The sequence below is a fragment of the Protopterus annectens genome, chromosome 9.part0 (genome assembly GCF_019279795.1).
Source record: "Protopterus annectens isolate FY-2018-M chromosome 9.part0, PAN1.0, whole genome shotgun sequence".
Lineage (NCBI taxonomy): Eukaryota > Metazoa > Chordata > Ceratodontiformes > Protopteridae > Protopterus > Protopterus annectens.
In genome coordinates, this window is record NC_056743.1 from 1,788,157,713 (window position 1) to 1,788,185,125 (window position 27,413).

Below are 27,413 nucleotides of genomic sequence, written 5' to 3' on the forward strand. Positions count from 1 at the left end.
CTTCCGCAAATGGGGACAGCCTTGCTGCGATCTTTTTGCCACCCCCTTCAACAGCAAATGCAGCAACTACTTCCTTCCTCTGCTTCCCGGTCACTCTCCCAGAGACGCTCTAATCCACAATTGGCCTCAGGGACTTCTTTATGCCTTCCCTCAGTTTCCCCTGATACCGAAACTCATACAGAAAGCAATTTCATTGGGTTGCAAAATGATCCTCATTGCCCCTTACTGGCCTCGACAGATATGGTTCCTGTTCTTGCACCGTTACCTTCTCGAGCAGCCCTTGACTCTGGATCCTATTCCCGACCTACTGATTCATCAATCAGGCGGGCTGCATCAGTCCCTCCGAACACTCCAGCTCACAGCTTGCTTGCTCCACTTCCAACCTTAGCCAGGCTTCCCAGCATTTTCCCAGCCGTTCATGAGATTGTCTCCTCTCACAAGTCCGCCACTAGGAAGATTTATGCTAGCAAATGGAAAGTTTTTTCTTGTTGGGCAGAGGCTAGGAACATGGATCCCTTTTCAGCCCCAGTCCACGAAATCTTGGAGTTCCTAGCAGAACTTTTTCAGTCTGGGTCCGCTTCTGCTACAATCAGGGTTCGATTGGCGGCCATTTCTAACTTTCATGTTGGGTTGTCTAATGCAAACATGGTCTCATAAGCTATGTAAAGCCTTTCTAAGAGGGACTACTCTCCTTAGACCCCCAGTGAGAGATCCCCCTCCTCCTTGGGTCCTTCATTTTGTACTAACCTCCTTAATTATGCCCCCCTTTGAACCTGCAGCGTCCTGCTCCATTAAGTTTCTATCTTGGAAAACTCTCTTTCTGGTAGCTATTACTTCAGCCAGACGCGTTTCTGAACTTCAGGCACTATGTGTTCGTCCTCCGTACTTAGTTTTTCATAAGGACAGGGTTGCTCTGAGGACTGATCCTTCTTTTCTCCCGAAAGTCTGCTCAGAAAATAATTTAAACCAATCTGTAGACCTCCCTGTGTTTTTCCCTAACCACACCAACAAGGCAGAATACAAATTACACCAATTGGATGTTCATAGACAATTGCGTTTTTACCTGCATAGAATGAAGGATATAAGGAAGTCAGACCAACTTTTCATTTCCTATGCTCTGGGCAAACAAAGTCTCCTAGTTTCCAAAGTGACCTTATCCAGGTGGTTGTCTCACATTGTTTCTCAGCTGATAGATGAAGGTAATAAAGAGTTGTCTGTCAGACCGAAAGGTCATTCTACTAGGGCTTTGGCCACCACTGTAGCCTTCCAGTCTAGGTTGCCCATGGACTCTATCTGTGCAGCGGCTACGTGGGCAAACCCTCATACCTTTATTTTTCATTACAAGTTAGATATGGTCTCCAGGAGCAGAGCTAACTTTGGTGCCACTTCTCTGAAAAGTCTGTTCCAATGAGCCGCCCAGGATTGTAGGTGCTAGGGACGCTGTCCCAACCAGCAAGAACAAAGGCGAGATAGACAACTTAACATAAAGAAGTTATGAACCTACCATAACGTTCCATGTTAGTTGTCTTCACCTCCTTTCTTGTGTCCCCCCCTCCATCCCCCTGTCCTATTGGACTGAGAGGAGTTCAGGTTTTCACTGGCGGAGTGTTCTCTGGTTGTTTCCTCTACTGACTTAGAGAGTATGACAGGTGCGCTCAACTTTTTGTTTGTAGAGGTTCATTTTCTAGCTAGAGCTAGGGTTAGCAATTTCAAACGAGATCTGGGTAGCTAACGCTAGGCATCATGGGATAAGGGGTAGCCTCGAGCCAGTAAACAGCTCTCGAGCTCTAGAAGATGCGCCTCCGATCCCAACCAGCAAGAAAGAAGGCGAGGTGAAGACAACTAACATGGAACGTTATGGTAGGTACATAACTTCTTTTTTTTCCCTCTCTTTCCCAAATTAATACCCATTAATTATAATGTCCTTTTAATAAATACTCACTGTTAAGCATTTTTCTCAGCAAACTTGCCTGTTCCTTCCTTTCGTGTTGCTTGAATTTCTGCAGTGACTGTAAGCTGCCTGCATCTTCTTCCAGACTTTTGTTATCCTTTGCTGCCATCTACTGGCCAGTGGCAATCTTGCACCAATTTTGATCTTGTATAGCATTTTTACCACATTACCCATGAAAGAGCACTTGGATGATGATCTTCGTGTTTCACTGTTGCAGTCATTACATTAGGGTAATCTGCTGGCAGGTTGCCCTCAGTCGGCCTGAATTCCAAAGTCTTGGGTCCTGCGTTGGTTGCTGTCTTCTCTTCTGTGATGTCAGGTCGTCAGGGGTATAAAACATGCAGCCGATGCCATTTTCTGTAGTCTTTCTTGCCATGCGGTGCCCGAAGCAGAAGCATTTCGCAAGTGCCAGTCGGCCGACTACTGATATTAGAGTTTCAGAACCGAAGTCTTTACTAAAGCTAAGTACCCCATTGGGGAAACGTTTTTCTTTTTACCGATGTCAGAAAAAGTTAAAAATTGTATTACTTGTGGGAAGCAAATACCCCATAAGGATTTCATTTATACTGTATTCCTTGCCTAGGCCCTGATCACAACGTGCCGGGCTGTCGGTTTTGTGCTAGATTTAATCAACGCACTATTAAGCATCGATATATTTTTGCATCAAAGTATTTTGGAAACAGATTTAACTACCCAGAAATGTCGTTTGATAGCAATCCGACTACCAGAGTACATAACGCAAAGAAAAGGACAGAGAAAGGCAGTCGAGATCCAAAACAACCACGAAGCTTCTCCTAAGCCAGTCACCGGTACTCAGTGAGGCACTTTTGCAACCCCTGATACCCGCTACCTTCGAGTCGCACGCCTCTACCGACACCCATGTAGAGTCTGACATGCTGCAACATACTCAAGGTATTGGACTGATGGATGCATCTCCCTCGGATGGGTCTGGAGCCGCTGAGCAGGCACCGTTCTTCTGAGGGTGTATTCAGACCTCAACATTTGTATATCTAACCGACGACAGCTGCAAAACCAAAGACAAAAGCAACTTCTAAAACAAAAAACCCGACGCATGAGCCACGTGCACAGGCCTCTATGCCTAAAAAATAGATGATCAAAATGGCTGAAGACCTTATTACCTTGATGAGGGGTACCCATCCCCCTCCAGATAAGAGGCCTAGGCAAGACACTGATTATGAATCTTCAGATTAGGTTTCTATTTCTTCTGATTCCTCTTCTGATCAGGAATTATCTATACTTCCCTATGAGAATTCTGATGCTGAGGAGTCTATTCCATCTGCATCTCCTGAGGATTATTCATTTGGAGAAACCTTGCATACTTTGAGGGAGCATTTTCACTGGGAGAGTCAAGACTTCTCAGAATCAAAAAAGAGGCTTGGGGATTTCCTTCTCCCTCAGCACAAGCCTTTAGCCATTCCCCCTGTTTTAGACATTGTGGATGATGTGTTTTCGGTGTCAAGCTTGACCCCTGACTCCTTACCTCCGGCTCCCAGTACGCCTGACAAATATTACAGGGTCCCTGACTCTCATAAAGTTTTATTTAGAAACCCTGCTGCTGATCCTGAAACTATTTCACAGGGTCCAAAGGGAGTTAAGGCCTCAACAGCAAAAAAATCCTACACCCTCTGACAGAGATTCAAGGGCACTAGACAGATGGGGAAAAAAGGTTTATACATCTGCAACCTTGGCAATCAGGGCCTTAAACTGTCAATTTCATATGCTTAAGTACCAACATCATATTATGGGATTGCTGAAACAGAAAATGATGTTGATTTCAGAATGTGCAGAAAATAAAGAATTGCAGGAATTATTGCATACAGCTGAACAAGTTGGAAAGCATACTTTGCAATGTGGTTTTGATTCCTTAGAGGCTTCCTGCAGTGCCGCAGTTACTGGATCTGTAATTAGGAGGCAAGCCTGGCTAAAGGAACAAAATTTGCCTGAGCATGTTAAAGCTAAATTGCTAGATGCTCCTTTACAGCATGATTCTGTGTTTGGTATCAAGGCAGAAGAGGTTTTAAAGAAAATGGAAGACAAAACTAAGTCTATGCAAACTGTGAAAGACTTCTTACAAGTGCTGCCACCAAGATCCAGTAGACACTGGCCTACAAAACATTGGTCCTTTCCTGTGTCAGACAGAGCTCAAAGGGGCAAATCCAGACGCCCTAAGGGTTCCAGATAGATTCATACAGGTCAAAGCAATGGGGTGCTTCCACCTCCAAACCTGGTGGAGATAAAGCGCAAACCTACAGAAAGCAATCGCAATGACTTCCCTCTGCCTACACCAAGCAATTATCTTATGGCAACACCCATAGGGGAAAAATTAGCACTTTTTGCTAAAAATTGGCAGTTAATAACCCAGGACAAGTGGGTATTGAATATCGTATCACAGGGATACAGATTCCATTTCCACACTCTGCCAATGGCAAATGGTTGGCCAGATCCGCCAAAAAATCAATGGGCAGAGGCACAGAAACCAGTTACGCCCCTCATGAATATGGGGGCCATTCAGACAGTACCAGAACAGGAAAAAGGACAAGTTTTTTTTACTCAAGACTGTTCTTGGTACCCAGAAAGGACGAGGCCTGGCGGCCAATACTGGATTTATCAATTTTGAACACATACCTGGACATTCCAAAATTCAAAATGCTGACTTTACAGCAGCTTCTGCCCATGCTGGGCAAGAGTGCTTGGCTGGTGAATTTAGACCTAAAAGAGGCATACCTGCATTTCCCAATAAGACAATCGTGCAGAAGATACCTCAGATTCAAGGCTGGCTTAATGCATTACCAATTCTCTGCACTGCCCTTTGGCTTATCTACTGCACCCATGGTCTTTACAAAGTGCCTGGCACCAGTAATTGCATTTTGCAGACAAAGAAGTATACAAATATATCCTTACTTGGACGACTGTCTCATTCAAGCAGAGAACAAGGACACTCTTCTTCGACACCTGGCGTTTGTGAAAAGGCTTTTAACATGCCTAGGGTACACAATAAACGAAAAGAAATCACAACTGGTACCCTCTCAAAAGATAACATTCCTGGGTGCAAGCTTGGATGCAACTGCCCAGATGGCTTACCTCACGCCAGACAAGCAAAGGCAACTGACTACTTACTTCAAACGGATGGCAACTAAAACCCAGTCTTCTGCAAGACACTTCTGCAGGCTCTGGGCTTCATGGCATCCTGCATCCTACTAATTCCATATGCAAGACTGTATATGAGGAAACTTCAATGGTACCTAAAAAGTTTATGGAATCAAAATTCACACAGTCTGGAAACAATGATTCCTCTCATTCCCTGCCTGCAACAGGAGTTTCTATGGTGGGCAAAGGCATGTCGCCAAAACATGGGACTGCCCTTGACTCTACCCCCTGCCAGCCAAACCTTAACAACAGACGCATCAGATTATGCTTGGGGGGCACACATGGCAGGAAGATGCATTCAGGGCTTATGGGCACCAAAACAAATGCATCTACATATCAACCAGAAAGAGATGCTAGCTGTTCAAAATGCCCTAACGGCCTTCAAGGACTTACTTAATCCAGGACAACTACTGATAAAGACGGACAACACCACAGTCATGTGGTATATAAACAAGCAAGGAGGACCACACTCATACCCCCTTTGCAGATTAGCCATGGCACTGTGGGACACAGCTTTGACCTACCAAATACGTCTTCAAGCTCAATTCCTGCCAGGAAAACAAAACACTCTGGCAGACGATTTTTAGCAGAAACCTTATGGATCCTCACGAGTGGAAACTAAATCCACAAGTCTTCAGCATGATAACAGAGAAATGGGGGAGCCCAGACATAGATCTGTTTGCTTCTCCTCAAAATTATCAATTGAAAAGATTCTGCACAAGGACTTATCACAGGCAAGCATTGAAAGTGGACGCCCTATCGTTCAGTTGGAAAAACCTATCTGTTTACACCTTTCCTCCTCTGCCTTATCTACCCAAGGTTCTCCTAAAAGTCAGACAAGAGAAGCCAAAGATGATATTAATTGCCCTGGACTGGCCCCGCCAATACTGGTACCCAATCCTAAGGAACGTGTCTCAATACCCAGCTTGGTCCTTGCCTCAAAGACCACAACTACTGTCCCAGCAAAAGAGATCCTGCACAATCAACTACAGACTCTGAACCTGGCAGCATGGCTAATCATATAGTCATACAAACAACACCTCTCACTAAAGCTGTGATGGATGTCATTTTGGAAGCCAGAAGGCCTAGTACTAGAAAATCATATGCTGACAAATGGAAGAGATTCTGTGCTTGGAATCAAGCACAAGGAACTGATGCAACAGAACCAAATATTCCTCGGATATTACAATACTTAACTGAGATGCTTGACAAAGGCCTATCTTTCTCATCAGTCAAAATCCATGCCTCTGCCATTTCGTCTCATTACAATACAGAGCCACCAATCTTTTCTCATCCTTCACTAAAATGGTATCTTAGAGGAGCCAAAAATGTAAGGCCTCCTAGAAGATCACCATTACCTGCATGGGACCTCAATTATGTGTTGGGAAAGCTCACCCTGCCTCCATTTGAACCAGCTGCTACCTCTGATCTAAAGTTCTTATCATGGAAAACAGCTCTGCTACTAGCAATTACTTCAGCAAGAAGAGCTACAGGCCCTCATGGCTGTAGAGCCTTTTATCATATTTTACCCAGACAGGGCGTCTCGGAGGACAAATCCTACTTTTATGCCTAAGGTGGTTTCCAGTGTGGCTCTTAACCAAACAATTAATTTGCCAACTTTTTATCCAAATCCGCAGAACAAGGGGGAGAGAATTCTGCATTCCTTGGACGTACACAGACAGCTAAGATTCTACTTGAGCAGGACTAAAGCTCTAAGAAAAACTGAGCAACTACTAGTGCCATATGCTGCAGGGTCAGAAGGAAAGGCTATTTCAAAGCAGACCATTTCAAAGTGGATAAGCCACTGCATCCGTTTCTGCTACTTACACCATGGTAAACCTGTGCCCAAGGGCATTAGGTCTCATTCCACTAGAGGTGCAGCTACTTCAGCCTTTCTCAGAGGAGTACCAACCAAAGACATTCTAGAGGTTGCTACTTGAGAGTTCTGTTCACACCTTTACAAAGCATTACCATTTGCCTCTATAAAGTCCAGGGCAGGCTTTGCCACTGCAGTGCTGCAGGGCCTTATAGCCACACCTAATGCTGTTTAGCTTCAGCCTCCCAACCATAGCTTTGGGATTCTACCCAAATGTAATGACTGCAACAGTGAAACACTAAGAACATAATACAGTTGTGTACACTTACCGTAAATGTAGATGTTCAAGTGTATTCACTGTTGCAGTCCAGGTTACCCTCCCGCCATCCCCCTGTCATTCTGAAATTTATCTTTCCTTCACTATCCTCTACAACCTATGTGGTGTATTTGCTTGTAGATGAAGGTAAAGTTTATATTGATGCATGTGTGTGTATGTATATATATGTATATGGATTCACTTCAGAAGCTCGAATTTACAAAATCTCGAACTGCAAATAACCGTAAGCAAAAGATCGAGTTTCGTAAACTCGAACTTCTGAAGCGAAGCCAAAAAAAAAAAGACAAACTTTGCTTTTGCAGGGGGGCTTCGCCCACCTGCACCCGGGCTGTGCCCCCCACACCCCCCCTACTTAAATATACCAACTCCAAGATCGTGCTACAGCGGGGAAATGGGAAATCTCCGCCTTGCGCTGTATGAAGCAAAATGGAGATTTCTCATTTCCTGTCAACACCGCAAAAAAAATTTTTTTTTTTTTTTTTTTTGTTTTTTTATGTACACACAGAGCTTACAAGAATCCTTGCCTCTGTGTGCACGCAATGTATTAAGGTAAGTAAACTCTTATTTTTACACACTATACATATTCGATTTACTGAAATCTCGATCATATGGTCTCGACCATATGCAATTCGAGATTTCAGTAATTCGATTATGTGAAGTGTTCCCATGTATGTGTATGTATGTATGTACAATATATATATATATATATATATATATATATATATATATATATATTTATATATATATATATATTTATATATATATATATATATATATATATATATATATACATATATATATATATATACATACATATATATATATACATATATATATATATATATATACATATATATATATATATATATACATATATACATATACATATATATATATACATATATATACATATACATATATCTCGGATCTCTGAGTTGGTATATATTAGTAGGGGGGTGTGGGGGGCACGTGTGTGTGTGTTGTGTATGTGTGTTGTTCTTTTGTTTATGTTGTGATGTGGGTGTTGTGTTGTATGTTTAGTGTAGTGTGTGCGGTGATGTCCTTCATGGATGCATCTGCAGTCATAACAAGTGGGTTGTCCTGTCGTCAGGCAGCCCTGCAGTCGGCCGGATTCCAAAGTCCGGGTCCGGCTTCGGCTGATGTCGCACTCCACCCGACGTCATCTCTGTTGGTCTTCGGGTATAAAAGCATCAGCCGACGCCATTTTCCTCAGTCTTTCTTGCCGTGGCGCCCAAGCAGAAGCTGTTCGCAAGTGCCGGTCGGTCAGATCCAGAGATTACTTCTACCGAATACTATCAAGACTTCTAAAGCTAAGTACCCGCTGGGGACTCTTTCTTGCCTCAGCCGATGTCAGAAAAAGTTAACAATTGTTTAACCTGTGGGAAACAAATACCTCATAAAGATTTCCACTCTTACTGTCTGCCTTGTTTAGGCCCAGCCCACGACGTAGCAGCCTGTTCGCCTGTGCTCCTTCAACCGAAACGCTTAGGCGCCGGTCGGAGTTTGCAGAACAGTTTTTCGTACTGATTTTGCGACATTATGCCGCCGGATCCTCCGACTACCCAATCTTCAAAAACGCAAAGATAAAGACCGACACTTTCGCGGTCCGGTTTTGCCGAAACCACGGTAAAGCAAACCGAGTGTCTCGGTTTCGCAAACCGAGAAACTGATCAAAGTACAGCTGAACCTCTTCTTACAACTGAGGCCCCTGCTACAACTCTTGAATCGACCTCAGAAATTTTACCCACTACGGTGGTTGACTTATCAGACACCATCCCTTGGATGTCTCTACCCCAGCACGTGGTGCTGCTAGGCCTCCAGCAGCCATGTCCATTAAGGCCTTCGCCAGGGCTAAAGCAGCCAAGACTACTAAATCAGTGCCTGTTAAACCCCCACATCCAGGCCCTCTTCTAGTTCTCAAATGCTTTCTTTGGCAGAAGATTTAATTTCTTTAATTAGAGGATCTCAATCTCACCCAGACAGGGCCTCTCAGCCCCAGAGAAGAGACCTAGGGCAGAGCCCCTGAGCCAGTGTCTTCTGATGATTCTGCTGATGAATCAGACATTACTGACCAGCCAGAGACTCCTTCTCCAATTTTGAAGATTCTGATGCTGAAGAATCCATTCCAGCTGCTTCCCACCAGAAGAATTCTCCTTTGGGGAAACCTTGCATGCCATGAGAACAGTTCCAATGGCAGCAACAGGATTTTTCAGACTCCAGAAAAGACTTAGGACCTTTCTGCACCTCCCACAGCACAGGCCCTTAGCTATACCTCCTGTTCTCTCTGTGGTGGATGATGCTTTCAATGATGTTTGCTCCGCTCCAGATTCTTTACCCCAGCCCCTGCCAAACCAGACAGATTTTACAGGGTGCCAGATACTCATCACCACCTTTACAAGGCCCCACTTGCAGACCCAGAAACTATATCCCAGGGTCCCAAGGCAGTAGCCGACCACAGCTAAAAACCCTATTCCTTCTGAAAGGGAAGCAAGGTCATTAGACAGATGGGGTAAAAGGTCTACACTTCAGCTACTCTCTCAGCTAGAGCTTTAAACTGTCAGTTTCACATGATACAATACCAAGAGTTTATGCTTGATCAGTTAACTAAAAACTAACCACTGATGAATCTCTTGATAAGAAATATGTATTAGAGATGGTAAATAACATACAACAGGTTAGCAACCATTCCTTAAAATGTGGCTATGATGCACTGGAGGCTTCATTTAGATCAGCCATGACAGGCACAGTGATAAGAAGGCATGCATGGCTAAAGGAACAAGCTTTACCGGATCATGTTAAAGCTAAGTTGCTAGATGCTCCTATGGACAAGACAAGTTTGTTTGGTACACCTGCCCAGCAGGTTATGAAGAAAATGGAAGAAAAGGCAAAATCTGTTCAAACTGTTAAAGATTTCTTGCAGGTTCAACCCCCAAGGTTTAGCAGGAACTGGCCTGCCAAAAATGGGTCCTTTCCTGACTCCACAAAATTTCAAAAGGGGCAGGAATAGACGTTCCAGAGGCAGAAACCAATCCAGAGGAGGTGCCTACAGAGGACGACATTGGCAAGGTAACAACAGAGGCACAGACGCAGCCACTGCCACTACATCAGCACAACCACAGTGACTTAATCCTAACTCCGCCTACCAGGGAACAAATAGCAGCTCCTCTAGGCGGAAAGTTAACCTTATTTTCAAAGAACTGGCACTACATAACAAAAGACAAGTGGATTTTACAAACCATAGATCAAGGTTACCGGTTTCACTTCCACACTTTGCCAGTCAAAAGAGGAATGCCAAATCTACCTCCAAATCAAAAAACAGAGGCTCTACGCCAGATAATGGAGTTAGCAAACATGAGAGCTGTGGAAAGAGTGCCAACAGCAGAACAAGGAAAGGGGTTCTATTCCAGACTATTCCTAGTTCCAAGAAAGGAAAAAAGTTGGAGACCAATTCCCGACCTGTCCACCTTAAATACATACATCATTGTCCCAAAATTCAAAATGCTGACCCTACAGCAACTTCTTCCCATGCTGGGCAAGGAGTCTTGGCTGGTAACTCTAGATCTCAAGGAGGCATACCTGCACGTCCCCATTCGACCAATCTGCAGAAGAAACCTCAGATTTCTTGCAGGATCAGAGCACTATCAATTCTCAGCATTGCCCTTTGGCTTATCTACTGCGCCCAGAGTATTCACAAAATGCCTGGCATCAGTAATCGCCCATTGCAGACTACAGGGAATTCAGATTTACCCATACCTGGACGACTGCCTACTACAAGGGCACAACAAAAGCAAGCTGACAACAGATTTACAAAGGGTCATTTACTTGCTACAAGGACTGGGATACACAGTCAATTTACAAAAGTCAAGGCTGATACCATCCCAAACAAGGACATTCTTGGGCTGAATTGGACACAGTACAACAAATGGCATTCCTGACTACAGAAAACAAAAGAACTCCCTCTTTACTTCTTGGCACTAACAAAACTGAACAAGTTAACAGCAAGAAAATTTCTGCAGGCCTTGGGCTTCATGGCATCATGCATAATCTTGGTCCCATTTGCCAGACTACATATGAGGAAACTACAGTGGTACCTAAAGAATTTATGGTCCCAACACAGACACAGTCTAGAAACAGAAATCCCACTAATTCCATGCTTAAAACAGGAGTTCCTATGGTGGGCTCAGGCATGCCAGTCAAACCCAGGCCTACCCTTTCGCAGATGTCAACCAAGCCAGACCATCACAACAGACGCTTCAGACCTAGGATGGGGCCCACATGCTGGACAAATGCGTGCAAGGATTGTGGACACAGGATCAACTTCACCTGCACATCAATCTAAAAGAAATGCTGGCAGTAAAACTGGCAATCCAAAAGTTCAAACCATTCCTCAAAGAGGGCCAGTTGATGATAAGGACAGACAACACCACAGTCATGTGGTACATCAACAAACAGGGAGGCACTCATTCATACCCCTATGCAGAATGACCTTGGAGCTGTGGACCCTGGCACTCAGCTACAACATTCAGTTACAGGCAATGTTTGTACCGGGAAAGACAATACTCTAGCAGACATATTAAGCAGAACCACTTCGGATGCCCACGAATGGAAGCTGCACCTGGACATCTTCAAGACCATCTCAAAGAAATGGGGAATGCCACAGATAGACCTATTCGCATCACCTCTCAATCACCAGCTCAAAAAATTCTGCACAAGGACATTCCACCCACTAGCATGGAAAGTGGACTCACTCTCCTTCAACTGGAAAGGCCTAACAGCATATGCATTCCCACCTCCTCCTTTGATACACAAGGTACTACTAAAAGTCAAGGAAGAACGTCCAAGGATAATCCTGATAGCCCCAAACTGGCCAAGACAACACTGGTACCCACTACTGAAGAGCATGTCTCGGAACAATATGTGGCCAATACCCGTGATGCCTTTGATGTTAACTCAGAACAACTACAGCATCATACATCCAAACCTAAAAACGCTGCAACTGACTGCATGGAACATCACATAGCAGCAGCTAATCCAGAACTTTCCCAAAGAGTTAAAGACATTATTCTTGAAGCACGCAGACCTTCAACAAGAAGGAACTATGCTGGAAAATGGAAAAGGTTTGTCATTTGGAGTACCGAAAGAGGAAAAGATATGTCAAACATAGATATGCCTAACATTCTGGAGTATCTGGCCGAACTTCTTCATTCAGGCCTGTCCTACTCCTCCATCAAGATACATGCATCAGCTATTTCAGCAGAATACAGCTTTGATCCACCTGTTTTTTCGCACCCTTTGCTCAGGCAGTTCCTCAGAGGAATCAAGAATGTAAAACCTCCAAGGAAACCACCATTACCAGCCTGGGATTTAAACTTTGTGCTAGAAAAGTTGACACTATCACCCTTTGAACCAGCAGCAACAGCAGACCTACAACACCTGTCATGGAAAACTGCTTTCCTACTGGCAATTACTTCAGCAAGGAGGGTTTCAGAACTACAGGCCTTAATGGCAGTGCAACCCTTCCTAATCTTCCACCAAGATAGTGTCCATGAGAACTAATCCTACATTTATGCCCAAGGTGGTATCCAGAGTATCTTTAAACCAGGCAATCCACCTACCTACCTTCTTTCCCAACCCACAAAACAGAGGGGAAAGAATACTGCATACCTTGGATGTACATAGACAGCTACGCTACTACTTGGACAGAACAAAAAATAGCAGAAAGACTGACCAACTTTTTGTAGCCTATGCAACAGGAAGGGAAGGAAAAGCTATTTCCAAACAGACAATCTTCAAATGGATAGGAAATTGCATACGATACTGTTACTCCTTCCATGGAAAACCAATTCCACAGAACATAAGACCTCATTCTACAAGGGCAACAGCCACTACCACAGCCTTCTTACGAGGAGTGGCAACCAAAGACATTATTGAGGCGGCTACTTGGACCTCCGTGCATACATTTGCCAAGCATTATAATTTGCCTCTATATTCCAGATCCCGAGCAGGGTTTGCCACTGCTGTACTGCAAGGGATCCTAAACACACCATAATCTACTTTTATCCTCCTCCCTAGTTGGCTATGGTATTCTACCCACTTGTTATGACTGCAGATGCATCCATGAAGGACATAGTACAGTTTTGTACCTACCATAAATGTAGATGTCCGAACTGGATAGCATCTGCAGTCAGGATTACCCTCCTTCCCCTCTGTGGTACTCCTAGGGTGTTTACCCTCCTAATAGCTAGCTGTTGGGGGGGAGTCTTTTATGGTGTATTTGTTTGTATATATGTACATATATGCTTATTGTTGTGTTTACCTCTATCTATTTGGAAACATTGGCATCTATCCAAATTTTAGCCTGCAAGAGGGCTACTGGCATCTGGGGCAAGAAACACTGAGGAAAATGGCGTCGGCTGATGCTTTTATACCCGAAGACCAACAGAGATGACGTCGGGTGGAGTGCGACATCAGCCGAAGCCGGACCCGGACTTTGGAATCCGGCCGACTGCAGGGCTGCCTGACGACAGGACAACCCACTTGTTATGACTGCAGATGCTATCCAGTTCGGACATCTACATTTATGGTAGGTACAAAACTGTACTTTTTCGGTTATGTGGTTTCGCGGTTTTTGTTTCTGTGTTTTGTGGATTCGGTTTTATAGTCTCGAGATACTGAAATTCGATATTTCAGCATTTCGAGGTTATAAAGTGAATCCCTATATATATTTATGGTTCTAGGACGGAAGATCGAAACAGACAAGACCGACACCGACTTCACCGACGCGAAAACACCGACACTACAAACCACAGGTAAGGGGTTTAAAATTCGCTAATCAAGCCTACCATGGTTAGGGAAGGCAGTGTTATGCGTGTGTTAAATTTAACACCCTTACCTGAACATGGTAGGCTTGATTAGCTAATTTTAAACCCCTTACCTGTGGTTTGTAGTGTCGATCATTTCCGTGTCGGTGTTTTCGCGTCGGTGAAGTCGGTGTCAGTCTTGTCTGTTTCGATCTTCCGTCCTAGAACCATATATATATATATATATATATATATATATATATATATCTGTCTAATATATATCTATATATATATATATATATATATCTGTCTATATATATATATATATATATATATATATATATCTGTATATATCTATATATATATATATCTGTATATATCTATATCTATATATATATATATATATATATAGATATATATATATATAGCTATATATATATATATATATATATATATATATGTATATATATATATATATAATATATATATATATATATATATATATATATATATATATATATATATATAAAATTTTGCTATCTTTTTGGGGGCAAGAAAAACTAAAGAAAATGGCGTTGGCTGCATGTTTTATACCCCTGACGTCATGGAAGAGAAGACAGCAACTGACGCAGGACCCAAGACTTTGGAATTCAGGCTGACTGAGGGCAACCTGCCAGCAGATTACCCTAATGTAATGACTGCAGCAGTGAATACACTCTAACATCTACATTTATGGTAAGTGTACACAATTATACTTTCTTCATGTTTATCACATTTGGGTTATCTGCCTGTAGGTAGCCCTCAGCCGGCCTGAATACCAGAGTCTTCGGAGTTTTGCATTGGATGCTGTCTCTTCTTCCATTACGTCAGGTCGTCAGGGGTATAAAACGTGCAGCCGATGCCATTACATCAATCTTTCTTGCTGTGCTGTGCCCGAAGCAAAAGCAGTTTGCAAGTGCCAGTTGGCCATCTCCTGAAATTTTCGTTTTTCGAGTTTCAGACCCAAAGTCTTCAAAAAAGATAAGTACCCTGTTGGAGGTCCTTTTTCTTTCTCTAACCGATGTCAGTAAAGGTTAACAATTGTCTTACCTGTAGAAAGCAAATACCTCGCATTCTTTGTTTAGGCCCAGACCACGACGTCCCTCGCTGTCTGTTTTGTGCCTTGGCCAACGCCCGAACTATTCATCATCGGGCTATTTTTGCAGCCAATTACTTTCGTACTCTGTGTACTCCGAAATGGCTTTAAGCCATCAGACTACCGATCTTCTGAAAAAATGTAAGGATAAAGACTGACCGCATGGGTCCAAAACTGCCGACGACGCTTCTGTTAAGCTAGTCGCCAGTCCGCTGGTACTCAGGTACATTTGCAGCCCCTGATGCCCACTGCTTCAGATTCGCACGCCTCTACTGAGACCCATTCAGAGTCCGGTATGCCGCGAGATGCTTCTTTGACTATGGACCTGCGGATGTCTCTACCTTGGATGGGTCTGGAGCCACTGTGCAGGCACCGTCTTCTGAGGGTGTATTCAGGTCTACATATATTCTTATTAAACAGATGCCATTGTTTTCATCCAGGCCAAAAACGCACACTACGCCTAGAAAACCGACAACCAAACCGCAGGCTCAGGCCCATATGTCTCAAAAACAAATGCTTAGAATGGCTGAAGACCTTATTACCTTAGTTAGGGGAAGCCAGTCTTCCCCCTCTAAGAGATCTAGAACTGATTTTCTTTCTGATTCTTGTGATCAGGAATCCGTTATTTCTGCTCCTTCTGATTAACAGGATTTGCCCTTAACTACTTATGAGGATTCTGATGCAGAGGATTCCATTCCCTCTGCTTCCCTTCCAGAAGATCTTTCTTTCGGTGAAGCCTTGCATACTCTTAGGGAGCATTTCCGCTGGGAAAGCCAGGATTACCCTGAGTCCAAAAAGACACTTGGGGAATTTTTACTCCTGCCTCAACACAGGCCTTTTGCTATCCCTCCTGTTCTGGACATTGTAGATGATGCTTTCACTGGAATCTAGCCTTACCCCAGACACTTAACCTCCAGTTTTCAGAAAACCTGACCGGTATTAAATAGAGTACCTGACTCTCGCAAGTTCCTCTTCAAGAATCCTTTTGCGGATCTAGAGACCATTTCCCCGAGGACCAAAAGGCATTAAGGCTACTGCTGCCAAAAATCCTACCCCTTCTGATAGACATTCTAGAGCCTTAGATGGGGTAAGAAAGTATACACTTCTGCTACTTTGGCCATTAGGGCTTTAAATTGCCAGTTTCATGTTAAAGTATCAGCAGCATATTATGGGACTACTTGAACAGAAAATGATGTTGATTCCTGACTGTGCTGAACACAAAGAATAAGAATTGCAAGATTTAATGCATTCTGCAGAACAAGTTGGTAAACACTTTGCAGTGTGGTTTTGACACTTTAGAAGCATCTTGCAGGGCTGCTGTCACTGGGTCTGTACTTAGAAGGCATACTTGGCTTAAGGAGCAAAACTTGCCAGATCATGTTAAAGCTAAATTACTGGATGCTCCCTTAAACCAAGACCGCCTTTTTGGCAACAAAGCAGAAGTCGTCTTCGAAAGGATGGAGGAAAAAGCTAAATCTGTTCCAACTGTTAAAGATTTACTACAAGTACAGTCTCCCAGATTCAGTAGGCATTGGCGTTCAAAGAACTGGTCCTTTCCAGTCCCTTCCGGGCCTTCTCAGTCCAAACCCAGGAACAGCAGACCACCTAGGCTACAGTCTCAGGCCACGTAGAGTCCTAAGCAGTGGGGGGACCCCACTTCCAAAGCAGGGAGTAGTAAGGCACCCCCCTACTGAAAAAAGGTGCAATGACTTCACCTTAACCCTTCCAAGCCCTGCTCAACTGCCTGCTCCCTTAGGAGGAAAGCTTGCCCTGAATGCAAAGAACTGGGAACTCATTACCCAGGACAAATGGGTTTTGAACATAGTCTCTCAAGGATACAGATTCTACTTCCACACACTACCAACCCCAAATGGTTGGCCAGCCCTACCTCCAAATCAATGGGCGGAGGCCCAACAGCAGGTTCCCTGTCTTCTTAGTATCATGGCTATTCAGCCTGTCCCAGCAGAACAAAGGGGACAAGGTTTTTATTCAAGACTTTTCTGGAACCCAGAAAAGACAACTCCTGGCGTCCTATCCTGGACCTCTCTGTTCTCAACACCTTTCTGGTAGTTTCAAAATTCAAAATGCTAACACTTCAACAGCTTCTTCCTATGTTAGCCAAAGATGCACTTCCCTTTGGCTTATCAACTGCACCCAGGGTATTCACAAAATGTGTAGCTCCAGCCATTGCATTTTGCAGGCAGAGAAATATTCAAATTTACCTATGCTTGGACGATTGCCTGATTCAGGCAGAAAGCCAGGACTTGCTATTACAACACCTGGCATTTGTAAAGAAACTTCTAATCTCACTGGGGTACACCCATCACCGAAATAAAATCTTATTTAGTACCCTGCCAACAGATTGTATTCCTGGGAGCAAGCTTGAATACAACTTCCCAGATGGCATTCCTCACTCTGGAGAAAGAAGTTTATTTGACAACCTACTTCAAACTATTGGCCACAAAACCCCAGCTATCTGCAAGGAAAATACTGCAAGCCCTGGGGTTCGTGGCCTCTTGCATCCTAATTCCATATGCAAGACTGCATATGAGGAAACTCCAATGGTATCTAAAAAAGCCTATGGTGTCAACATTCTCAGGACCTGGAGGCAATGATTTCTATCATTCCTTGTATGAAGACAGAGTTCCTTTGGTGGGCAGAGGCCTGCTGCCACAACAAGGGACTCCCTTTCACTCTCCACTGTCGCCCAAACCCTAACAGATGCATCAGACTATGCATGAGGGGCTCACATGGCAGGGCATTCAGGGCAAATGGAACCCGAGACAGATACATCTGCATATGCATAAAAAAGAAATGTTGGCTATACAGAATTCTTTGACAGCCTTCAAAGACCGTATTCTTACAGGACAACTATTGGTAAAGACAGACAACACCACAGTTATGTGGTAGATAAGCAAGCAGGGGAGAACCAACTCGTACCCTTTCTGCAGACTAGCCATGGCTCTGTGGAACACAGCCTTGAGTTACCAAGTACACCTACAAGCTCAATTCCTGCCAGGCAAGCTAAATTCACTGGCAGATGACTTAAGCAGAAATATCATGGACCCACACGAATGGAAACTAGATCCCAAAATGTTCAACCTCTTGAGGAACAAATGGGGGACTCCAGAGGTAGACCTGTTTACCTCCCCTCAGAACTACCAGTTGAACAAATTCTGCACAAGAACTCCCCACAGTCAAGCTTGGAAAGTGGATGCCCTGTCCTTTACCTGGGAAAGTTTCTCTGTTTATGCCTTTCCCCCTCTGCCTCTCCTCTCGAAGGTTCTACTGAAGATCAGACAGGACAAGCCACGGACAATACTGATTGCACCAGATAGGCCACACCAGCACTGGGGTACCCCCTCTTGTGCAGTATGACACTGCTGCAACCATGGCGCCTGCCTCAGACCCCTTCCCTGCTGTCCCAGCAGGCGGGCCAGATTCTGCACCCTCAGCTTCAAACCCTGAACCTTGCAGCCTGGCTAATTCCCTGAGCTCTTCTCTAGCATCCCTCAGTAAGCAGGTGCTGGATGTCATTCTGGAGGCAAGGAGGCTTAGTACCAGAAAGTCCTATGCTGAAAAGTGGAAAAGATACTGTTCCTGGAGCCATGCTCAGGGGATGGGCACAACAGTGCCCAGCTTACCTCATGTTCTACAGTACTTAACAGAAATTCTCCACAAGGGCCTATCCTTTTCGTCAATCAAAATTCATGCCTCTGCCATTTCAGCACATTGATACTGAGCCACCCCTCTTCTCTCACCCCTTGCTAAAACAATTCCTTAGGGGCCAAAAATTTAAGACCCCTCAGGAGAGCTCCCACTCTAGCCTGGGACATTAACTTTGTATTGGAGAAGCCCCCCCCCCCCCTTTGAGCCAGCTACAACAGCAGAGTTAAAATTCCTTTCTTGGAAAACAGCTTTCCTTCTTGCCATCACGTCAGCAAGAAGAGTGTCTGAATTACAGGCCCTCATGGCAGTGGAACCCTTCATTATCTTCCATGCGGGCAGGGTTCCCCTCGGGACTAATCCTTCCTTTATGCCCAAGGTAGTGTCTAGTGTGGTCCTAAATCAGTTCATTCATTTGCCTACTTTTTTTCCCTAATCTACAAAACAAAAGGGAATGAATATTGCACTCTCTGGATGTGCACAGACAACTTAGATTTTATTTGGACAGGACTAAGCCTCTCAGAAAATCTGAACAGCTGCTAGTGGGCTTTGCTGCAGGGGCAGAGGGGAAGGCCATTTCAAAGCAAACCATTTCAAAATGGATAGCCCATTGCGTTCATTTCTGCTACAAGCACCATGGAAAACCTACCCCAGAGATCACATTCCACTAGGGCTGCATCTATCTCTGCGGCTTTTCTCAGAGGAGTCCCTACCAGGGACATCCTAGAAGCTGCTACCTGGAGCTGTGTACATACCTTCACCAAGCATTACCACATGCCTATCTTTTCTAAATCTAGAGCTGGATTTGCCACTGCAGTCCTGCAGGGCTTAATAGCTGGCCCTAATGTTCTCTAACGTCCTCCTCCCTTCCTTAGCTTTGGGAATCAACCCAAATGTGATGACTGCAACAGTGAAACACAACGAACGCAGTACAGTTGTGTACACACACCATGAATGTAGATGTTCGAGTGTATTCACTGTTGCAGTCCTGGATGTTCTTGTTTCACTGTTGCTGTCATTACAGTTGGGTTATCCTGCTGGCAGGCTACCCGCAGTCGGCCTGAATTCCAAAGTCTAGGTCCGGCGTCGGTTGCTGTCGCCTCCTCCCTGATGTCAGTGCGCCAGGGGTATAAAAGATGCAGCCGACGCCATTTTCTTCAGTCTTTCTTGCCGCGTGGTGCCCGAAGCAAAAGCAGTTCGCAAGTGCCGGTCGGCCGACTCCTGAGATTTTCAAGTTCGAATTTCAGATCCGAAGTCTTCATTAAAAGCTAAGTACCCCGTTGGGGAAACTTTTTTCTTGCTCCAGACTTATGTCAGAAAAAGTTAATAATTGTATTTCTTGTGGGAAGCAAATACCTCATAAGCATTTTCATTCTTACTGTATTCCTTGCCTAGGCCCTGACCACGACGTTGCTAGCTGTCTGTTTTGTGCTAGATTTAACCAACGCACTATTAAGCGTCGGTGCAATTTTGCATTTCATTACTTTGGCAGACTATTTAATTATATAATGCCGTCGGGACAACCGACTACTGGAGTTTACAAAAAAACGCAAAACGAAAAAGAAAAGGATAGGCATCCGAGGTCCAAAACCGACGACGAGGCTTCTTCTAGGCCAGTCGCCGGTTCTCAGTGAGGCACTTTCGCAGCCCCTGACTACCGCTACTTTAGAGCCGCAGGCCGATACCGTCGCCCACTTGGAGTCAACCAGGCCTACAGAAACTCAAGGTATTGGACCTTCGGAAACCATTCCTTCAGATGGGTCCAGAGCCGCTAAGCAGGCATCCGCTTCTGAGGGTGTTTTCAGGCCTACACAATTATATGTTAAAACTACTTCAGCTTCAAAGGTTAAAGCTGCTATAAAGACAAAGAAACAAGTACGACAGCTCCATGGACAGGCCTCCATGTCTAGAAAACAGATGCTCAGAATGGCCGAAGACCTGATTACTTTGATCAGGGGTTCTCATCCCCCTCCTGACAAGAGGCCTAGGCAAGAGATAGAATATGAATCTTCAGATCAGGTTTCCATTTCATCTGATTACTCTTCTGATCAGCAGTACTCTCTTCCTCCTTATGAGGATTCTGATGCTGAAGAATCCATCCCCTCAGCTTCTCCACCTGAGGATTATTCTTTTGGGGAAACACTGCATACCATGAGGGAGCATTTCCACTGGGAGAGCCAAGATTATTCAGAATCTAAGCAAAGGCTCAGACTTTCTTTTACTGCCTCAGCACAGGCCCCTGGCTATTCCACCTGTGCTAGACATGTAGATGGTGTATTTTCATAGTCCAGTCTGACTTCTGACTTCTTACCTTCAGCTCCTGTTAAACCAGACAGATACTACAGGGTTCCAGACTCCCACACAATTATTTTTAAAAATCTTGCTGCTGACCCAGAAACTGTCTCTCAGGGTCCCAAGGGGGTCAAGGCTTCCACTGCAAAAAAACCTACCCCCCTGACAGATTCCAGGGCACTGGACAGATGTGGAAAAAAGATTTACACTTCTGCTACCTTGGCTATAAGAGCTTTAAATTGTCCATTTCATATGCTTAAATATCAGCAGCACATAATGTCACTGCTTAAACAGAAAATGTTGAAAAATTCTGAATGTGCAGAAAATAAAGAGATGCAGGATTTATTGCATGCAGCTGAACAAGTTGGAAAGCATACTTTACAATGTGGTTTTGATTCCTTGGAGGCCTCCTGCAGAGCCGCTGTTACGGGTTTTGTCATTAGGAGGCATGCTTGGTTAAAGGAACAGAATCTGCCTGATCATGCTAAAGCAAAATTATTAGATGCTCCATTACAGCATGATACCTTATTTGGTGTTAAAGCATAAGAGGTGTTGAAGAAAATGGAGAACAAAGCCAAATCTATGCAGACAGTCAAGGATTTCTTATAGGTATAGCCTCCAAGATTTAGCATTCACTGGCCTACAAAAAATTGGTCCTTTCCAGTGTCAGACAGGCCACAAAGAGGCAGATACAGATGCCCTAGAGGCAGAACCCAGCCCCAAGGCTCATACAAGTCTAAATAATGGGGTGCTCCTACCTCCTAAAGCGGATAAGACAAGTCACAGCCATACAGAAAGCAGTCCCAATGACTTCCCCCTGCCAGTGCCAAGCACGTATCTACTGGCAGCTCCTTTAGGGGGAAAGCTAGCACTTTTTTTTCTCAAAACTGGCACCTTATCACTCAGGACAAATGGGTCTTGAACATAGTGTCACAAGGTTACAGGTTCCACTTTCACACCCTGCCAAGGGCAAATGGTATGCCAGACCTGCCAAAAAATCAATGGGCAGAGACACAAAAGCAAGTTTCATCCCTCATGGACATGAGGGCCATTCAGCAAGTACCACAGCAAGAGCAGGGACAAGGATTTTACTCAAGACTTTTCTTGGTGCCCAGAAAGGACAAAGCCTGGAGGCCAATACTGGACCTATCTATTCTAAACACATACCCGGATATTCCAAAATTCAAAATGTTGACTTTGCAGCAGCTTCTGCCCATGCTGGGCAAGAAGGCTTGGCTTGTAACTTTAGACCTAAAAGAGGCATACCTGCATGTCCCAATCAGACAATCATGCAGAAGATACCTCAGATTCATAGCTGGCTCCATGCACTCCCAATTCTCTGCACTGTCCTTTGGCTTATCTGCTACACCCAGGGTCTTCACAAAATGCCTGGCACCATTAATTGCATTTGGCAGACAAAGAGGAATACAAATATATCCTTACTTGGACGACTGCCTTATTCAAGCAGAGAACAAGGACATACTACTACAACATCTGGTGCTTGTAAAAAGATTATTAACATGCCTAGGGTACACAGTAAACGAAAAGAAATCAAAACTTTTGTACCCTGTCAAGAGATGATATTCCTGGGTGCAATCTTAAATGCAACTGCCCAGATGGCTTATCTCATGCCAGACAAACAAAGGCAACTGACTACTTATTTCAAAAGGTTGGCAACAAACACCCAGTTAACTGCAAGAAAAATTCTGCAGGCTTTCGGCTTCATGGCATCCTGCATTCTGCTAATTCCATATGCATGACTGCATATGAGGAAACTACAGTGGCATCTAAAAAGTGTTTGGACTCAACATTGCCACAACCTGGAAACAATAATTGCACTCATTCCCAGCCTACAACAGGAGTTTCGATGGTGGGCAAAGGCCTGTCACCACACATTCACCATACCCCCAGCCAGGCAAACATTGACAACAGATGCATCAGATTATGCCTGGGGGGGGCCCACATGGCAGGAAGATGTATTCAGGGCTCATGGTCCGCAATCCCAAATGCATCTACATATCAATCAAAAAGAGATGCTAGCTGTTCAAAATGCCCTGACAGCCTTCAAGGATCTACTTCATCCAGGACAACTATTGATAAAGACGGACAATACTGCAGTTATGTGGTACACAAACAAGCAGGGAGGCACACATTCCTACCCACTTTGCAGACTAGCCATGACTTTGTGGGACACAGCATTGACTTACCAAGTACATCTGCAATCACAATTCCTGCCAGGAAAGATAAATACTCTGGCAGACGAACTAAGCAGAAACCTCATGGATCCCCACAAGTGGAAATTGGATCCACAGGTCTTCAACATGATAAGCAATTGGGGATGGCCGGACTTAGATCTATTTGCCTCCCCTCACAACTGCCAACTACAGAGATTCTGCACAAGGACTTATCACAAGCAAGCATGGAAAGTGGATGCTCTATCTTTCAGCTGGAAAAACTTATCAGTATACGCCCTTCCCCCACTGCCTCTCCTCCCCAAGGTACTCCTAAAGGTCAGACAAGAGAAGCCAAAAATTATACTGATTGCCCCAGACTGGCCCCGCCAGCTTTGGTACCCAATCCTAAGCAACTTGACTCAATGCCCAGCATGGACATTACCTCAAATTCCTCACTTACTGACCCAACAAACCAATCAGATCCTGCACAGCCAACTCAGGACCTTAAATCTGGCAGCATGGCGGATAATGTAGCTTTTCAAAACACACCTCTCTCTAAAGCGGTTATGGATGATATCTTGGAGGCCAGGAGGCCCAGTACCAGAAAATCTTATGCAGAAAAATGGAAGAGATTCTGTGCTTGAAACCAGGCACAAGAAATTGACATGATTGTTCCAAATATCCCTCAGATTTTGCAATACTTAACTGAGATGCCGGACAAAGGCCTATCCTTTACATCAATTAAGATTCATGCCTCTGCCATTTCGGCTCATTACAATACAGAGCCACCTATTTTTTCTCATCCTTTATTAAGGGAGTACCTCAAAAGAGCCAAAAACTTACGGCCTCCAAGGAGAGCACCAATACCTGCATGGGACCTCAATTATGTCTTGGAAAAACTCACTCTGCCTCCTTCTGAGCCAGCCGCTACAGCTGATATAAAATTTTTATCATGGAAAACCGCTCTGCTCCTAGCAATAACCTCTGCAAAATGAGTCTCAGAGCTACAGGCACTCATGGCTGTGGAACCTTTTATCATGTTCCATCCAGATAGGGTTTCTCTAAGGACAAACCCCACTTTTATGCCTAAGGTAGTGTCCAATGTGGCCCTCAACCAAACTATTCATTTGCCTACTTTTTATCCAAACCCACAGAATAAGGGTGAGGAACTTCTGCATTCTTTGGACATGCACAGACAGCTGCACTTCTACTTGGACAGAACCAAAGCTTTCAGAAAGACTGAGCAATTACTGGTAGCATATGCTGTAGGATCACAAGGAACGGCTATCTCAAAGCAGACTGTTTCAAAGTGGATCGGTCACTGCATTCGTCTATGCTATTCTCAACATGGCAAATCAGTGCCTAAGGGCATTAGGCCACATTCAACCAGAGCAGCAGCCACTTCAGCAGCCTTCCTCAGAGGAGTGCTAACCCAAGACATTTTAGAGGCTGCAACCCGGAGTTCAGTGCATACTTTTAAAAAGCACTACCACTTACCACTGTACTCCAAATCCAGGGCAGGCTTTGCCACTGCAGTACTGCAGGGCCTCATAGCCGCTCCCAATTCTGTTTAGTTCCAACCACCCAACCTTAGCTTTGGGATTCAACCCAGTTGTAATGACTGCGACCGTGAAACATGATGAACATAGTACAGTTGTGTATCTACCATAAATGTAGATGTTCGAGTGTATTCACTGTTGCAGTCCAGGTTACCCACCCACCACCCCCCTTATCTTTGCTGGACCTTATCTGTACTTCTCTATTCTATACAAACCTATGTGGTGTATTTGCTTGTAGACGAAGGAAACTTGTTACTTAGTGCATGCATGCTTTATTGACATATTTTTAGCCTACCCTTTTCGGGGCACCTGACATCTGGGGCAAGAAAAACTGAAGAAAATGGCGTCTGCTGCATCTTTTATACCCCTGGCGCACTGACGTCAGGGAGGAGGCGACAGCAACCGATGACGGACCTAGACTTTGGAGTTCAGGCAGACTGCGGGTAGCCTGCCAGCAGGATAACCCAATTGTAATGACTGCAACAGAGAATACACTCTAACATCTGCATTTATGGTAGGTACACAACTGTACTTTACCCTCCCTCCAGCCCCCTGACTTCTCTTGGCTCTACCTTTCCTTCTTGTTTGATTTATTTATTTTTCCTGGTGTATTTGCTTTTTGATGGGGGGTATACCATACCATATAACTGCTTCCTATTGTGGAGGCACCTGATATCTGGGGCAAGAAAAACTGTTGTAATGGCGTCGGCTGCATGTTTTATATCCCTGACGACCTGACATCATGGAAGAAGAAACAAGAAAATAAGGTCAGGACAGTGATAAAGCTGAAACTGTAGCCAGGTGCACAAATTAATACAACTCAAACGCCAGATACTTTAATAAAACAACAAAGCTTTCGGATTACAAATCCACACTGATGAAGGATTTGTAATCCGAAAGCTTTGTTTTATTAAAGTATCTGGCGTTTGTCTGGAGTTGTATTTATTGGAGTCGTGGAAGAAGAGACAGCATCCGACGCAGAAATCCTAAGACTCTGGTATTCAGGCTGGCTGAGGGCTACCTGCAGGCAGATAACCCAAATGTGATGACTACATGAAATTTGGCCAGGGACCAAGGAATTTCCCTTATTCTTTCAGTAGAATGCACTCTAACATCTACATTTATGGTAAGTGTACGCAACTGTACTTTCTTTTTCTGTTATCTCCTTTTAGGGTTTGTGTGACAGGTCCATCCTCTGAGAAATGTACTGCCTGAGTTTGCATTTTCTCCTCTGCATGTCTACAGACTGAATACTTTGCATTGTTATCTGCTGTATTAGCTCTTTGCAGGACACTGTCCTTTGACACAGGTTGTTCCTTCCTGTTCATTTTGTAACAAGAAGCTGTGCAGCCCCCTCTACTGAAAGAATAAGGGAAGTTCCTTGGTCCCTGGCCAAATTTCTTGTAGTATGAATATCTCCTCAGGTCTCCCTGAAAAGACCCTTCTCCCACCACACTATGGGATTGACTGGGTCAACAAAAGGGGAAAAAAATACAAAACTTGATAATAGAGATTTTTTTTTGTATGGTTCAGCTTTTAAGAGAAGTTGTTACCTTGACATAAAGTACAGCTGTGCGAGTAAAACTTAACCCCAACGGTAGATGTTCGAACAATCATTTGCTGATGTAGCCTTAATTGTATATGGGTTGTATACTATCAAGGATAGAACTGCCATACAGCTTCCAAAGCTTCAGGGGATCTTTCATGAGTCCAAATTGTCAGGCAACTTGTGCTGAGCTAAGACAAGTTTGGGTGCAAAACCAGAGCATTCCTGCCAGCACAGAGAGGGAGGCTGAACCCTGAAAGGACAATGCTAGGAACAACGGAAGGTAAATGTTCAAAAAAAAGTGGAGGGCTATAGCAGCAGTGATCATTCAGACATCGACTGTTATTGGTAAGTTTAATTAATTTACACTGTACTATGTTCATCATATTAATCACTGCTTTAATAGCCTTCGCTGTATAGGTAGATTGAACTGAATGTGGCTTTAACACCTCATTCAATTCACAAATGACCATTTATAAACAAAAAACTTTGGAGCCGAAAGATAACATTGCAGCAGTTAACTAGCTCCCCAAGTTATAATGAAATGGTGTATTCTTCTGCTGCAGCTTTGTGTAGGATGGAAAGCCACTGCTTGTCATCAGACCTTTATTTTTCTTGTTTTGCTAATCGACTTCAGATGTGAACCTTTCCAGTGCTATTTTTGTCATTTTTTGTAGTGCTATTTGTACTGGTCAAGAAAGTTCAGTGCTTTTAATTAGCTTTATTGTTGACCCTGCTGGTTCTTGTAAAATTTAATTTAGAGAAAAAAAAAAATCGAGGGAAGCAACTTTGAAAAAGTGTTAAATGCTAATTTGTTTGCACTTAAAAATACTGTAGATGAATTGAGGGTCAAATCTGAGCATGGTAACATGTTCTCTGCAAATGGATACAGCCCGGAAGCCAATATTAAGCAACTTCCTCCTCTCTGTAGAGGAGAGTGAGGTTTGG

General features: G+C 44.1%; 1 protein-coding gene across 2 annotated transcripts in view; it reads left to right on the top strand.

The window, feature by feature from the left end:
- The window catches only part of RAD23A (RAD23 homolog A, nucleotide excision repair protein), a 1,075,282-nt gene that overhangs the window by 223,633 nt on the left and 824,236 nt on the right, over window positions 1–27,413 (top strand). The window lies entirely within an intron of this gene.